A 17,253-nucleotide genomic window follows, 5' to 3' on the forward strand; every position below is an offset into this window, starting at 1 on the left:
GGATCTGCTCACAAACACTCCCTCCATACGTGGACCAATCACGGACCAAAGTGGTCCCAGGCATTCAGGACACTCCAGACTCTCTGCCACCCAGGATGTGTATTGGGAGCAGACATCCCAGCCCACATCCTGGAGGCACACACACAGGCATGCAGAAGCCCGTGAAAGCTTTGGGTTTCGCAGGAACGTGCATGACCAAATAAGGACGGACTCGGGTAGGCTCGACCAGGGGAAGGTGAAGAGGCAAGATGGCCAAAGGTCAGGACAAAGAACCTCGTGGCCTGGCCATTTTGGAGCCAGGCCACTTATTCGTGCCAAACGCGGTAAGCGTGGATAATATGGCAAGAAAGGGTTCAAAACATAAGAAAAACGATAGCTGCCACCAGTCCTGTCCGTGACACATCTGGACAGTTCATAAAAAGTCCAGCGAGAGTTTCTAGGGCTTTGGAAATGACTAGAGACCCAAGGGTGCGGTAAAGTAAATTACATTGCACTCTTGTTACATGTTGCACAAAAGCTGCAACATGAGGAAAGGACTAAGGGAAACAAAGTCTCCCAGTACTGACTGTCTTAAGGGCATGTCAGTTTCCCCATAAGAAGTGAGCAAAAGCCCAGAGGAGTGCGGCTGAGGGCTGCGCTTCTCTGTCAAAGGTTAGATCACGGTGTAAAACAGCAGCAAAAAGTTTGGGGGTTGACACATGGAGGGAAAATTACATTCTAATATGAAATCTTTCCTAACACTTTCTAAAGCCGTGGTGCACAACCATAAGACATACTGGCTAGGTATGATGGGAGTTGAAGGCCGACACATCTGAAGCACTGCGGGTTGCATAGTCTTAAATAACACAAAATCACTACTTGGTGACTGGAGTGTGCTAAACAAAATAAGAACATAAAAAAATAATAAGTTGGTTTTCCCGTCCCTTTCATTGACTCTTTAGTTTTGGCTATTAGGCGGTCCTTAAGCACCACTTATAAACTGAAACTATTGTATTGAAGTGTAGACAAGAAGGGGATTGGTTGTGTGGCAAGGTACTTAGCCGTTGGGTGGTGTTAGGTATTTTACCCATTGACTGCCCCAGGCCATGCGAATCCCTATGGCCATTTCCAACCACTACCTTCTCCTCCGCATCCAATGCACGCCCTATTGGGATCTGTTTAAGGTATGTCTTTCAAGTGTTAACATCAAACTGTGTGCTGTATAGGGGTTGCCAGTGTTGTTTCTTATCAGTCTTCCAGGTAGTTAATGGTATAAATGCTCATGTAAATGTGCTATTGCTGCAATACAACATTTCTTAAACAAGTGTGCTTTCAGCCACTTGATTTAAAACATTAAGTGCTTCCTCACATCTGTCGCTTGCACTAAAGTCTGATTAAAAACATGCTACGGAAAAGTCAACTGTTTCATTGCAGCCATATGTACAGTTACTCACACCACTTTCTGGCTGTTGCAATTTTATGACCAGGTTGTACCATTATGGTACAGCCTGGCTAATGCCTATCCCATGCCTTCACAAAAGCCAAAACTGTTTGCTTTGCCAATGCGTGTTATATTGAAAATAACCTGCGAGGTGTAGCTAAAACCAAACCATTACAGCAGTTTGAGAGTGTTTATTAAGAACAAGTCAGTGGCCCTCATTACGAGGTTGGAGGTAACCATGCCGCATTTAGCGGCATGGTTGCCTCCTTACCGCATACTGGGCCCGGGTTCCTCAAATGAGGAACCCGGACCCGGAACATCCCCATTTCCATTCGAGCCCCCATAAGGCTCAATGGGAATGGGGAAGGAGCTAACAACGGGCCCGTTTATAACCAGGCGTCCTTACCGGGTCCTACGAGGAGACCTCATAATAGGGCGGAATGGGTTTACCAGCACTGGCACCATTACCGGTGCCGGTAAACCCATTCCGCCAACCTCGTAATGAGGGCCAGTGTCTTTTTCCTTATGATTTGGCTTTCCGTAAAATGCATATGCTTCTAAGGGCTCTTGCCTAGTACCCTCAAAGCATAGCTGTGACGTAACGCTGACAAGTACCATAGAAGGCGATATATTTCTATAATTGTACGATAAATTTGAGAGATGTCTGTCGTCGGGTTACAAAATCAAATCTGAAGTGACACTGTGTTTAAATTATTTTTGGCTGAAGTATTAAAATTACAATACAAGACACTGTGCCGCGCGACAGGTTACGCGTGCACATGCATACTTTGGTGAAACACTTTGCTTTACTATACAGCTACCTTAATAGAGGGGCGGCTTCTCAGATGGGTAGTAAGTAAGTACAAATATATGACAAGTCCTTTTTTTGCTCTATATATTTATTTCCCATTTGTTTCAAGAGTGATTGAGTGATAGTGGTGCTTAGTGCTGACCCTGGAGCTCACTGTGCCATTATATTAAGAATCTTTTATTTAAGCCAAGTCACCCCCTTACAGCAATAACCCACTGTGGAAGATGCATCTATTATTCTTGAATGTGTCTTACAGATGTCTGTCCCTGTCTGGCAAATTCACATGTAGAGTAGCTTCAACATATTACATTGGTGCCAATGTTATATTATTGTATTTTATTACTTATAGACCAGTCCTAGGTCGAGTGCAGAGGAGCTCTTCACAATGGGAGGCTTGTCCTTTTTGCATAGACTTGCATATTGTGGATTTCGTCCTCTGTACATTATGAGACAGGTTTTCTGCCACCAGCGGTCCACCATACCTGCATCATCCAGTGCTCGAAGGTTCCCTGAATAGCCAGCGCTGGTACTTGTGTGACGGAACTGGGCGTCATTGTTAGGGCTGTATGTCGACAACTGAGTCAATGATCTGTCAACTCATCTCCAGAATAAGCATTCAATAAATAAATGGGAGACATAGACATGTTTAGAGATATGTCGGGCCTCTACCTACACATGTACGGCTAGACAAAGCCCATTTGCAAATCTGGTGGGTGGGGGGGGGTTTGGGGATACATGTTACTGCCTTCCCCTCATAAATCATCCCCTCATGGAGTACAGGCATCCTTCCCTGAATCTTCTTTTTCTTGGTACCAAATATAATGTGCATCTACCATACCTATTCCTATGGGGTGAACTGTATTCCATAGGTTGTTAATCTCTCTTCCTTTTTTTCTGGTTTCTAATCTTGGTTTGTTGCATTTTGGTAGACGTTCATTGATGTTTCGTTTTGGAAATGTTTGGTTATAATTGCTTATCTGTAACCTGTACAATAAAGTTGTTTAATAAAAGGGATTCACTCAGAGATCAAGAGCAAGGATGGTTCTCTGCTCAATCGGGGACCAGATAGAGCAGGTAGACTTCAATTGTCTACTTGACTGAGAGCTGGTCAGATTCTCTGGTCAATTGGGGACCAGATAGAGCAGTTAGAATGGGATTGTCGGCTCGATCGTGGGCACGGCTGATTGTCTTCTCAACCCACCTTGGCAATGTAGAGTAGATTGACAGCAGATGTTTGCTTGCTTTACCAGAAAGAAATTTAATTTATTTTTTATTTATTTATAACGCACCATAGTCTGCAGGAACAGATAGACAAGAGTAAAACAAGGCATACATGGCATGCATGGTCTCATTTGAATACAATTGTTTGCTTGATTGAAAGTCAAGCAGATTGTATTGTCAATCAGGTCCTCCACTCAAGTGGTGCTATGTAGAGCAGCTTTAATGAAATGGCTTGCTTGATCCGAAGAGATGCAGCTTCTCTGCCCAATATGGGACCACGTATAATAGCTTGAATGCAGCTGCCTGCTTGGCAGCGATCCACACAATTTATCCGCTCAATCACAGGGCTTGTAGAGCGTCTCAAATAGAATGATATGCTTAGCCAAGAGTCAGGTAGATTCTATTCTCAATCGGGGTCAGACAGACCAGTTTCAATGTGATTTGGTGCTTGATTGAGAGCCAGGCAGATTCCCTGCTGAATTGGGGAGACGTAGTTTATCTTGAATGCAACTCTCTGCTTTATTGGGGACCAGGTAGATCTGTTTCTTAGTCGGGGCCAGCTGAAGTAGCTTGAATGTGATTCTCTGCTTGGTTGGGACAAGCAGAATTTCTAAAAAAAGAAATGGGGGCCATGCAGATCTTTTTAGCACGATTTTCTGTCTGATTGGTGGACACTGATGCGGTTCGCGGGCTGCCTTTGCTTGGTCAGAGTTGATTGTCCCTGGGATGCACTTGCTCTAACCTCTTCTGGGCTCAACATGTGCACAATGCTGACGTTCAGATTTGTGCATGTGGTCAGATAAGCAGACCTGGCTTGTGGTTCAGATCATGCGCAATACAAAGTGTGAAACTAAAATGCAAGCGTTTACTGGTGGTAATGTGCACAGCCACCGCTTCCGAATACGACTTCGTTCAGTGTTGAAGTCCGTTGAGAGAGAGGTGCAAGCGGGCTGCCTGGTGCATGTAGGAGCGTGGCGAAGGATCTTTTCCTATGACAGATAAAAGCCGAATAAAAGATTCATGTGAATGCCTGCGCAAGTAGTGCATGTTTTATCATGTTAAAAGATCCCCTTAAGTGAACTCCATCAGCATTGTAATGATCAATAAATTAATTACTAATGAATTTTAAGGTCAATCGGACTCATTCATTAATGATACCTTGTGAAAAGGAAAAGTCATGTCAGCGTCAGGAATTGTCTCTTAGTTACTGAATACTGGAAACCGCTCTTTTGAAGGATCTACTGCTTTGGCGGTTTCTCTGAAGCCGAAGATCCAACTCTCCTTGATGATCTTACTGCCGGAATTGATGTGTACATACATTAATGTAAGCATTCTCAATGGCATATCATGGAAGAGACACGCCTGCCTTGTAAATAAAGCTCCTTAAGTCAGTGAATAAAAGTGGTTAGGAAAATCTGCTCAGCCAATTCAAGTAGAAGCCGAAAGAAGGTCCTCCAAGGGTTCCATTAAGGAAGACGATTGGGACCGATGAAGCGATCTCCACTCATCTAGCCAACATCAAAAGCCGAGAGAGAGGGGCGCAATTCCATGATATGATTGTATGTGGAAATAGTACAATTGCATGGGAAGGTACCGTAGACACTGAGTTTCCAGTCCAGCAGGATACAGGTAGAAATCTTCACTTGCATCTGGCAGCAACCGAACCTCCTGGGCACGATCCAGACTGGGAGTCATGAACAATGGCATCAATGAAGAGCTATGGTATTCCAGCATGTGAGGGCATGCAGAGAGGGGACCAGCGGGCATGTGCCTGCAAAACATAGTTCATTGATGAGGACCTCCAGAAGGAAAGTGTGAAGGCACTGGGGTCCCAGTCGAGTAAAGATGTGGTCCTCTCCGCCTCCTCTCCAATTGGCCCAGCTCTCCGGGAAGGCGCAAGTACTGGCCATACTGGATATTGGAAAAATTGAAGTCTTTGTTGACCGCTGAGCAGGCCCCAGGTCTGCATGCCCAAAAGGGTAGCAGAAATAACGGAACAAAAGCTGAAAAGTGGCCAATGTTAAGTGTTGTGCCTTCAGCAGACAACTCTTTGCATATTGGGGCTCACAGTTGCTTTCACCCCACCATAATCATAGATCTACAAGCCATAGCATGTAAAATGCTGCTGACTGAAAAACCTGGACTAGATGAAGGAAGCGCGCTTGATGATTCTAGCTCAAGAGATGGAGTTTAGGGGGCTTAATAGTTCGAACCTCAATTGGATAAAGGAAGCCTGTTCGTCCAATGCGCTGAAATGATGCAGCTGGTCTGACAAATGACATCTGACAACCTTTCAAGGACATGCTGGGGATCATCGATGCAGACCATGGTTGTACGACCCTGTGGGGGCGTGGTTACCTCTATGTCGAGGAAATCGGATTAACACTGTGCAAGGGTGTGGGACTCTGACACACCCTCACAGGGTAGTGGAGCAATTGGGTTATGCCAGAGGTTCTGCTGGGCATAGACACACACGCGCACGCACACGCGCGCACGCTGTACTTGACAGACATGCTATCTTGGTAGAACCAAGCACTGTTCTGACGTTTGGCCTACATTTCATAAAACAGGCCCAGATGGCCTGCTCTCTGCAATGCATAACTGTACCCCTGCACCCCCCCTGACTCAGGAATGTATGCCCATACGTTAGGGGGAAGGATGCCATCTATTGGTAAGTTGTTGGCTGTTGAACACATTAGACCTGGGTTTCACCGGAATACAAACTTCTAAACCTGATCAATCTGAGGCTCATTTGTTAAGGAAGTGCAGCATAGAAAAAAAGTGCAAGAGCAATTTATGCTTTCCTTTGGTGCTCCACATCAATTTACAGATGTGCTGAGGCATGGGGGTGGCGGTGGTAGCAAAGCCCAGATATCATCGCTGCGTTGCTCTTCTCCTTCGCCTCTGGAGAGCATTTGGATTTAAATCTGCATGAGGCGTGAAACCAATGGATTCCAATGGAATATGCCCTGCTAATGTGAAGGTGGGTTCCATTAGAATCCTTTATAAAACACTGTCTGCAAAGCGAATTTGAAGACAAGTTGGGGTGGGGTGTAACGTAACTGAAAAGTGTAAAACCCTTGCGTAAGGCGTTTATGCCTTTCATGTACGTTACGCCTCATTTACATTTATTTGCATAGCAGAGAGGAGGGGCGGATTGTAAGATATGATCCTGCCGCCCATTCCTCTCTGGCATACAAATACTCCAGCATTAGCGCCACCATGCATTTTCATGCTGTGGATTCCTATGGAGTCAGCCTGCTTGTTACTCCCTCAAAAAGCAGACGGAAGCCATAGGAATCCATTGTTAACGCCGCATGGCATGTGTACATGGAAGGCAGCCTTAGTGCAAACGTAAGGCCTACAAGCGTGCACGCTGCCTTTTTACACTTCCCTACACTTCCCTTTTGTAGTCTGCTGTGCAAATGAGGAAAATTAGACGGGGGGCCCTTTTTACACAAAGTGTAAACATAGCACGTCACCGCCACCTAATAACAGGAACTTTGAAAATGAGCCCCATAGTGTTTAGTAAAAGTGAAGAGCAAAGGCAATTTTGCCTTTATTTAGTCTTAACAATTACTCTCCACTTTAGCAGAGTTTAAAATTGCATGCAGGGGAGAAGCAACACCGAAGTGTAAGCATTGTTGGTCTGTAGCATGCACTTATGCCCAAACAAGATCACATAAAAATATAAGATTGATTACAGAGAACATTCAAAATAAATGTAGATGCACACAATCCTTAGCATTTCAAAAGATGTATAAAGCACAGACACATGGACACATGCGCAAAACTTGAGTAAGGGAAATAAGTTCAAGACTTCCCTGAACAGGGAGTATTGAAAGGTCTCGGGAGGCTAGCTCAGCAGCAACGTGCTCGCCTAGGCAATGTGCTCGCCTTGGAAGCAAGGCGACACAGAGCAACACAGGTTGGATCCCCGGGTCCGTGCTTAGAAACCTCTGGGTATTTATAGTGTGATAAATAGCCTATCCTATCATACCCAGGCCCCAGCAATCTACCACGAGATAAATTCCAGTGGCATATAAAGGTAGCACAAATAACAAAAAAAGTTCATTTGACAAGGGAAAAGCATCCTATGCAATATTAATACTCAAATAGCCTTTCCAGTAAAGTGGTAGCAGAGAAAAGCATGTGCGGCTCCTGATCGTCCCTGGCGAGAATCAGTAGGCGTGACTATTTCACGCCCTGCTTTTATGCTAGGGGGAGTAGGCATTCTCATGTTGTCTTGCAGGCAGTGTGGGGCTAGGAGAGGAGACACGTTTGCGACTCTGCATCCCCGCGCCCCACCTGCAAAACCCTTGTGTGGGTAATTTCGTTAAAAGTGGTAATTGCATGCATGGGAACAACAGTGTTATAGTTGGTTTTTTATTCTGCGCCGTCTTGCTTCCAAGAAGAGCTCACTGCCACTGAGCTATAATACCCGCCCATTTATGCACTGTTGGGTTCAACACACTTAACTTTCCACCTTTACAAAACGTAGTGCAAAATTAAAGAGTAAAAACAGGTGAATCGACTTTTACAATCCGTTGTGTAAAACATGTCAACACTGTCTGAAAAGAACGCTTTGAAGTTGGCTTTTACAATGGATTCCTATGGACTCCGCCTGCTTTGAGAAGATGCTCCATACAGGCAGATTCCATGTGAATCTATTTGCTGTACGCCTGCATGTGAATGTCATGGGGGGGGGATCAGTAAATATATGTTACAGGCAGAGTGGGAAACATTGTCAAAATGACCCAAAGTCGTAAGTCAAGGCGTAAACTACTGAACTACTCAGGGCTGCCGAAAAAGTAGCCCCCTTTGATTTACACCAGCTATGGAATTTGCCTGCTTTTTGCACATGCTAAAAGCTGGCGAATTTCACAAGAATCCATTGAAAATGCCATATTCTGAATGCAGGAGTTAAAATAAGGACAATGCGCTCCTGTCTCAAAACCAACTCCAGGCAGGGAGCAGTGATATGATACCGAGAAGCATTTCATGTCCAGGAAACCCTTCTATTTCTGCTCAGGCATAGCATCTCCCATACTGTTCCTGACCTCGCCACCCAACAATACGACTTCAGGATTAGAACGTTGCCTGCCTGTTTGATGACGTCACAATGGCGACAGAACTCTCAGTTTGAACCGTGTAGCACATAAGAAGACAGGCCTTTCTGGCACGAGGCAGCAGGCCTTCACACAGCTCCTCTGGGTGGGACATCAGAGAATTATCATGGAAACCCAATACTGCACCAGGTAGCAATTGATCACCTGGCAGGCAACCTCAAAAAAGGCCATGATCATGTTTCTGGTGGGTGGAGGAGTGAGGAGGGTAACACAGTTCAGCGCCCCTGATGGCAACATATTTTTCAATTTTGAGGCAGAGTATTATTAAGTTACGGAATCTAATATTCCTGCATTTATGAGAACTGCAGGCTTCAATGAGTTTAGGGAGCAATTGGATGGGCACGCCGGCCATTCCACTGCAGAGTGCTGACATTAATCTGACCCAGGTCAGTGCTGGACAGAATACATCACCTGATGTTCGCATGCCACCATCACACGGTTCAGTGAACCATCCCAGTGCCCGCTGAGCAAGATGTCCCATGCACTGTGACCTACCCAGAAGGAGTCCTTGTGACATTCCTGTATGCAGTGGCTTCTGGAGGTGACACGCTGCGACACACACTCTGGGGATTGCCCTTCCCCCATTTGAAACTCTGTAATCCTTCATTCCAGCAATTACAATGTTTAATTATTAAGTATACTGACTCGCAAAGGTCTTTGCTAGGGGTCTTCAACCTTTGTGTCGCCAGATATTTGGACTACAACACCCATCAGCCTAGGCAGCATAGTCAATGTTGAGGGATCATGTGAGTCATAATCCAAAACATTGGGGAAGTCACAATTTTAAGAGCCACAGACCAATCATTTGAAGGCCATGTTAACACGTAAAGCCTCATTGTGAGAAATGTGCTTGCAAAATAGTGAAACTGTCTCCTGATACAAGGTTGAGATATCTCCAAGCTATTCTGAGATGCTTGCTCGGAAATTGGTTATCCAGTCAAAATATCGGAAACAAAACAGGTTGGTAAAAGTCAGAGGGGACACAAACACAGAAAAACACTGTGACCATTCATTAAATAAATAAAGGGTAATGGGGTAAAGGGGTTAAAATGGGTCAGGATGGGTTTGGGGTGGCGTTTTAAGGGTTAAACACAGAGGGTTTGGGGGTGTGGGTACCAGTGTTTTTCTGTATGTGTTCCACTGTGAAATTCAGCACTTTGTAATTGTGGTCGGGAAGATCACATATAACCGGAAATTCCTGTATGCATGCATTCAGATTAAATGTGTATTGCCCCCATTTTGCCTCATGCTTTAGTTTCCCATACTTTACAGCATGCAATATACTACATGCCAGTGGCGTGCCCAGACTCCTTTGACTGGGTTGGGCCAAATGGGGCACTGACTTATGCAGGAGTGACATGCGGTACCGGCGCACACACACATAATAATCATAATTTAGGATAACTAGTTCAACTAATCATTTCACGTCGCTGTAACCTGGAACACTCGCACAGGTTGCCATGCTGTCCCGCTATGCTACGCTGTTCCTCTGTAATCAATGAACACGCATTTCCTCCACGGATTGGTATATTACTGTTCCTCCTATGTAAGTCTATACTAAGCAAGCACTATGTAACAGCGCCACGATGCCCCAGGGCCGATGTGTGCTATACAAATTTAAATAAATAAATACAAATAATAAAAAATAAAAAAAATAACTAATAATAATAGACACTCCCTGGCCACGACACTGCTACGCGCGTGCACGCACAAGGGTAAAAATGGCTGAACACACGTATAACCTGAATGCAATCAGTCATCACTGCAGCCCTCCTGCACACCTACCTGATTGCCCTTTGAGAGAAAGAAGTTTGGACCCGGTCATTTGTGACAGGTGGCACATCCTCATGGCATATGTCCCGCATCGCCACACTACTCTGCCTCCATAATGGTATTTTCTGGGGAGATTCAAATGTGAATTAAGCCCCTGTTATTTGTTGCTAACATCTTGATGCACCTGTTGTTATTAATTATTGACCATGTTGTTGCTTAGAGAGTAGATCACGCAATTTATAAGAACTTGGTTCGAAGTGGTGATATTACCACCAACTGTCCCTATTTCCCCGGATTCCAATGTACTCAGAGCAATGAAGCGCATGTTATTGCAGCCATTTTTTTTTATGTGAAATGACTTCACGGAGAATGACTGCAGGTGGTACTACCCAATGTGCTAATTCTGCATGTGGTGTTAGTGCATTGTATAGTGAGTAGGCAGATGCAGTAATTGTGCATGTGGCAATAGTGCTTGCAGTATAGGTATGGTGAGTATTACTGCTATATTCAGAAGAGGCAGTCCCAGGTGCAGTCACCTAATGAGGTAACAGTGTTCTCCTTTCCTTTCAACATTTACCAATGCTCAGAATCCGTGCTTATATTTTCTTTGTAGTCACAATTATACATCTACTCATAAAACCCTACTAATGAAAGTCGGAGATATAGGACCTCATACCATTATGTCACTGACGTGGATAAGGTAGACTTGGGGTGGAGTGGGTACTGGGAATGACCTGGAGCCAGGTCATGATGAAGCGGGGAAGTGTGGGAGAGGGCACACAGGGAGAAAAAAGCTGTGAGCAATATGGCAAGGAAAAGGAAAGGAGCTTGTCTCAATATTAGTTTGGCAGTGCAGTAATAAAGTGGCAGTAATAATGTTACCACCACATTTTTGGTGGTAACAAAATTACCACCACTTTTACCTCACCACTGAATTCCGAGTTTAGAGGATTCAATTCGTGCCAAAAACTCGACTTTAGCAATTTTACTGCACCATATCACTCCTCATGGTAAATCCACCATTCTATGATTTCCAAAATGGGGATTTATACCGCCCTACCACCACTCGTAATCCCATGGTAATACCATGGGACCAAAATGAGTTTGGTGGTAAATCAGTGGATTTACTACTAATTTACCACCAAACTCGTAATGCGGCCTCATTACAAATATGGAGGTAGCCATGGTGCTATTTGCGCCATAGCTGCCTCCATACTGTTCTCCAATACCCGGTTCCTGCAATGAGGAATTACCGGGTCATTCTGACATTGGAGGACCCGGTAATTCCTCCTTGCAGGAACCCATCCCCATTCCCATTGAGCCTCTATAGGGCTCAATGGGAATGGGGAGGGAGCTAATAACGACGCCGTTAATAACGGCCCGTTATTAGCTTCCTCTTCCCCTCGCGGGATGCTCTATGGACGCCTCGTTTTACCAGGTGTCCTTAGCGGGTCCTGCAAAGGGCACCTCGTAATCGGCGCTCCCGTAATGAAGGGTGCCGGTCCCGTACCGGCACCCTTCATTACGCGAGCACCAGGGTTATAATGAGGCCCACTGTGTTCTGTGACATTAGTCTTTGGTCAATTGGATGGGCTGGTAAAGTGGGGCCACTTCCTTTCCTCTGAAAATCTTCGGATGTCCTTTCCTTTTCCAGTAAGGGTCCTCATGCAGGCACAGTAGTCTCCTTGCTGGATAGAGTTCTCCTGACACCCCGCTATGTAGCATTCTGGCTGCAATGGTGGAGTGGGCCATGGGTTTCGATCCTTTGTCCTGCCCTACTATGGATGGGCACCTGGCTTGCATGTGACTTCTCATGGGCTTCATCTCTTCTGGGTTCTCCCCTATGGCACTGACTCAAGAGTGGCTGAGGGTGCTGCCTCTCCAGCTGTATCATATCATGCAGGTGCGGCTAGTGCTCCCACTGTGTGATTGGAATTCCCTAATTGACAGCCTGGTCCCATGTTTGGTGCCACTGGACCAGGCCCCATCTTGGGACTTTCCATAGTAGTAAGGCACATATTGTGGGCGGCTCCATAGGGGAATAATATGGTCTGCCCACCTAAATGAGGGACAAAGAATGAATAAGCTGGACATTCAAGCAAGACTCAGTAGGTATTCTGATGATTGGCAATCATTAGTACTCATGAGATTATGTTTGTTCATCCTTGCACAATGCTTCATTCATTCTTGAAGACTTTCTGCCATAAATATATAAATGTATAATTCAAGAACATAGCATTGGAAACATCAAGATGCATTGCCCTTGGACCAGATAAAGTTGTGATTTAAATTTAGCCCGAGCTACAATTAAAGATTTGGTCCAGGGGAAGTCATTTAGTTTTAGAGAACAACAAAAGAAATTTGATCAGAATATAAGTTTGGTTTAATCATGTTTGTTCTGCTATGTTCTTGTTTTCTTTTTTTGTAATTTGTTTATCCTTAGTTGCAGTTTTCTATTGTTCATCATATTCAGGAGTGTATCACTTTAGTATATATTTACATTATGTGGTTGTGTTATGTCCTGTATATAATTGTATATATATCTACATGTAAACAATCCTTCAGAAAAACTATTTTATTGAACTAAGTAAATAAATAATGTAGATCTTGGTCGATAGGTGCATGTACATTTGCTTTAAATAATACTTGATTGTTTCATAAAGCCACCTTCCATAGAGCATACCCTATTAATTAATGAAAAGATGCTGCTCCAGGCCTTCTTATGTGGACATGCTAGTTTTATTTCCAGCTTCTTAGTTACAGTTTCATTATAAGACATATCAGACATATACAGGACAACACCGGCTCCCATCACGCAGGCAGGCCAGATGTAACTGCCACCACTGAGAACCCTCACATATAACATTCCACCATTCACTCATCAACACTCCACGTGACATTGTAAGAAGATTCAATTCAACACTACAGCTAAGTCAATGCCTTGTCTGGGATACTGAATGGAAACCCTTATTGATATATCTTTATGTCCAGTTCATGAGTTCTGGATGACTACCCCTATATAACACCCCTCTCTTAGAATCCCCCTCACCCCACTGAGCCAAGAAGTAGTTCTGTTTTGCAAGTTTAAAAGGTTTATTTGAGAATGTAAACAATATATATATATATATATATCACACTCGTTTTGCAAGTTTAAAAGGTTTATTTGAGAATGTAAACAATATATATATATATCACACTTTATAATAAATTAATAATTGAATATCACACTTAATCTGAGCAGTAATCAATAATGGATAGTCTGGCACTAGCACACTTCTTTATAATCAATAATGAGTGGGTATAGGATGGATAAGATAGCAACAATACTTTTATGGTTTCAAATAGATGCAATGTGGAATGAAAATGCAGTACAGAAAATAACTTGATAGGATTTCAGCAAAAGACAATGTAATCACTTTCTTGGACAATTCACCCCCCCCCCCCTTTATGCAATGTAAGGAGATGAAGATGAGAGCACACAGTTCTTAGGAATGCAATCAAATAGAATTCAGTTCAATCCCCCCCCAGCAGCTTATACAACAGATAGGAGTTTTGAAACACAGGCAAAATGCTTTGAATATGGTGACAATGCAGTGAGAAATATGCTGAAAATGCTTTTAATTCCCTTCAGCAGGTTCAGGGTGAGTGGTATCTAGTTAATATAAGTTCAGGCTCACTCTAGCAATGATTCAGGGATGGTTCTTAAGAGGCAAACAAAATTTTAGCAGTTCAGGCAAAAGCTGCTGATTTTTACAGTAAAGAAATCGGGCCAAATCGCAAATCGCGGCAAAATTTTGCGAGTGCGTGAAGAGTGATTACGGCAAAAGTATAACAGAGTTATGAACGATTCTGTGAAGGTTGTTTTTCGGATTTGAAATTTTAAAAGTTCAAAGCGACAGGTTACAGCTTTGCAGCTGCAGAATTGACAAATGACAGTGGTGCAGCTTTACAAATGACAGGTGACAGTTAGGAGGCAGGTCTGGTTAGATTAAAATAGTTTGGATTAGATTATTTTAACTAAGAGATTGGTTCTGCACAGTTCTGCTAGGTACTCAATATATTTTTGAAATAGGCCTCGCCACGGATCTGGTCAGGTTTTGGACTGGACTCCGGTTCTGGCCTCGGCACTTCACAGTGATCTGGGTCAGCTCTGCTCTGCTGGTCTAGCCTCTCTGGATTCTGGATGTAACACTGCTTTCTGGGTACTGCTACAGGTTCTGGAGATTGATGGATTTGAAGTCTGGATCTCTGGATGTGAAGTCGTCGATCAGCATGCTCCACAGCAAATGGAATTGAATGTCTCTACCTGTCCCAGCAGTCTCTTTTTATGTGTTTTGAAAGTGGGTGGAGAGGCTAGCTTTCTAGGCCCAACCCCTTCAGAGTTCTGATAGGTTGGAGAATTCTTTGCGTTCTCACTGGAGAGCAGGATTGTGTGTCAGAATGATGTCATTTAATGGCTTGCAGAAAGGACACTCCCCTGTCAAATTACACACAAATCTATATTTGACCTAAAGACATATTTCATAGATACACAGTGGTTTGAAATTACATGCACCCATCACGTATCACATGAGGTATACTCTGTTCAAACGCTGATGTTTCTAAGAGCTCGCATTCAGAAATGGCAACATTTTGCATTTTTTAAGTGGTTTTGCAATATTGGTTTTTCATTAAAAATCATACACATATACACGGCCTGTCCATACATACTCCAGTAAATTCCCATGTCTCTAGCTTAAACACAGAGTCTGTAGTATCAATAAATGGTGGGGTTTTGCCTCAGAACATCACACAAATTGGAGTTTGGGCTTGAATTGTAGGCAAAGTTTCCATTTTAAGGAACTCAAAGTTGTGCATTCCTGTCATTTAGTCCCAATAAGTTATGAGTGTTTCTGTAAAATATATATTTTGCTTTCAATTCAGTTCTCAGAGTGTTGGAGTCCGCCTCCAAGACTTGGGTGGGTCAGTGATCACATGTGTCTCCTGGCCGGCAGGACTTTGTTGACAGGAAACAGTCAAAATCAACATATTCTATTCAAGTGCAAGAGCCTATTGTGTGGTCTCCAGGAGGCTCCCAGCCAGTCTGCCTTCTATCAATCAAGAGTTCATGTGAGATTCTAACTCCTGGTGTGAATCTCTGGAGGTGAGAGCTTTCCCAGCCTTTGGCCTGTTAATTAAATCAGATTGTCTTCTGGGAACAGCATGTGGTTAAGATTTTAATGAACTCCCAGCCTTTGATGTAAAGTCCTCTCCTGCAACTCCTGACATGCAGTTTCCCTGTCAGAGTTTAGACCGCTAGCGCCGCCCTCAGTCAAAAGCGGGTACTGCATGCAATTTTTTTGGATCAGTCTTGAATTCAAGCATTTCAAACAAGAGATTTTACATGGAAGTATATTGTCCAGGTTCAACAAATGGCATTGGTGTACTTCTGCAGTAAAATAATTTTGTGCCCATAAATTAGCCATGTTTGACCTGAAGAAAACGAATTCCCACCAGTTATGGGTTGCTTTTGGCAATCAGCATTGCCCCTTTTAAAAAGGCTCTGTGCCCTTCTGTGCTCACAACATAGGCAAAAATGGGTGGCACCTTGGGTGACCACCTTGGTGTGCGCAACTGCGCGGTTCTCCTAGATCCTGGCGTGGATGTGGGCGGCGACAGCTCAACCCCACATCTATCCTGTCTATTGATTTATTTTTATTCCGGGATAGGATAATCGGCAGCGACGGCTTAATCCCCATGTCTATCCAGTCTATTGATTCAGCATGGGTCAAAACCCTGCACAACATCACCATCTACATCACATCACAGACAGGCACTACACAACACACCTCCCTCCTTTACCCAACCACACATACACAAAGCACATCACAGACAGGCACTACACAACAATTCACTCTAACGAATGATATGATATGTTATTTATAACGCGCTTAACACCCATAGTTGCTAAGCACGGACCCAGGGATCGAACCTGTGTTGCTCCATGTCGTCTTGCTTCCAAGGCGGGCACGTTGCCCTTGCGCTATCCTCCCGAGACAAGGTATAAGACAATGGGTAGAAGTTTCTTGTGATGGTTATTCTCAATTAGAATGTAATCTTCAAATACAATGTAAACTACTAGTGGAAACTTTAGCTTAGATTTAATGTGAGACTTGCACAAATACTTCACAGGGATTTGAAGCAACTGTATGAGGAAAGCGTACTTAGAACGTCCAGTAGCATGCATGTGGGATACAGGCATTTGCGCACACTGGTCCAACCCACATCTGCACACACCAAAACTAGATTGCTGTAATTAGCATATAAGCATATCTATAAGTCTGCAGCAGGCGGATGGCCTGGGTAGCCCTAAACATCAGCCAATATTGCAGATGCAAAGGCACCTCCCACTCATCCACTTCGGGCTTCATTATGAATTTAGCGGTATCTGGGATGTAAATCCGCCCAGATGCTACCAAACTGTAAATCCGTTACCACCATTTGTTCTGGCAGAGTTACTGCCGGATTCCAAGTGGTGGTGGCAGAGTTAATCCCCATTTTTCAAGAGTTCATTGGACCCTATGGTGCTTTTTTGGTGCAGTTACCGTGGCAGTATATCCACTGCAATAATTCTGCCGATTTTGCAGATTTATTTGGCGGTAAGTGGTAGAATTTACCTACAGCATGATGTTGGCGGTAAATCCACCACTCCAGGGCCAAACTTGTAGTATAGGAGAGCGGGAAAAGTGGTGGTAATTCTATTACTGTAAATTGTTTCTCACACCGCCATACTTGCAATCAGCCCCTTTGTCCTCTAGAGCAGCAGATAGTTCTTTAGACCCCTATTAGTGTACCATGCAAGACTAATTGCCAATCCAAGTGTGTCTGTTTCTGCTTCTCTTTATTGTTTGTGGGTTAAG

General features: G+C 44.0%; 1 protein-coding gene across 2 annotated transcripts in view; it reads left to right on the top strand.

Moving 5' to 3' along the window:
* Nucleotides 1-17,253, top strand: part of LRRC3B (leucine rich repeat containing 3B) — a 758,203-nt gene that overhangs the window by 224,477 nt on the left and 516,473 nt on the right. Inside the window, exon 1 of one of the 2 annotated variants that reach the window (XM_069648772.1) lies at nt 8,630-8,710. The exons of the other annotated variant lie outside the window; for it this stretch is intronic. The gene's annotated coding sequence lies outside the window, so the exon portion shown is untranslated. Of the gene's footprint in view, nt 1-8,629; nt 8,711-17,253 lie in introns of those variants that run through there. 2 annotated transcript variants of the gene reach the window in all.

This window comes from Ambystoma mexicanum, chromosome 2q (assembly GCF_040938575.1).
Source record: "Ambystoma mexicanum isolate Mex_15411 chromosome 2q, UKY_AmexF1_1, whole genome shotgun sequence".
Taxonomy (NCBI): Eukaryota; Metazoa; Chordata; class Amphibia; order Caudata; family Ambystomatidae; genus Ambystoma; species Ambystoma mexicanum.